We start from the raw sequence: 385 nt of genomic DNA on the forward strand, positions 1-385 counted from the left end.
GCTCGGCCGAGGGGAGGTTTCGGGCGGTGCGGGGTGATTACAGCCGGCCGGGCTGCAGTAGGCATCGGTGAACTGAAAGCGGGAAGGCGTCTCGGCGCAGCCCCTGCCTCTGCAGCGGACTGTACTGCGGCCAGCCCTGCTGCCGCCGCCGCCGCTTGGTCCCAGCGCGGGCACCCGGGCTCCTTGTACTGACATCAGACGGTTTGGGCCAGGCAGTTCGGGATTTCATCTTGAAAACACTGATTTACATGCGTAAACACTGATTTACACAGCGTAGCTCTGTGCACCTGCTTCTTTGTAGGGATGGGCTCTGGATTTGGGAAGCGTGGCTCGGTCAGTGACCTAAGAAAGCTCTTCTGGTGTTGACCGCCGGGAAATACTCTTC

Source organism: Buceros rhinoceros, unplaced genomic scaffold, assembly GCF_000710305.1.
Source record: "Buceros rhinoceros silvestris isolate BGI_N320 unplaced genomic scaffold, ASM71030v1 scaffold18790, whole genome shotgun sequence".
In the NCBI taxonomy this organism is placed as follows: Eukaryota; Metazoa; Chordata; class Aves; order Bucerotiformes; family Bucerotidae; genus Buceros; species Buceros rhinoceros.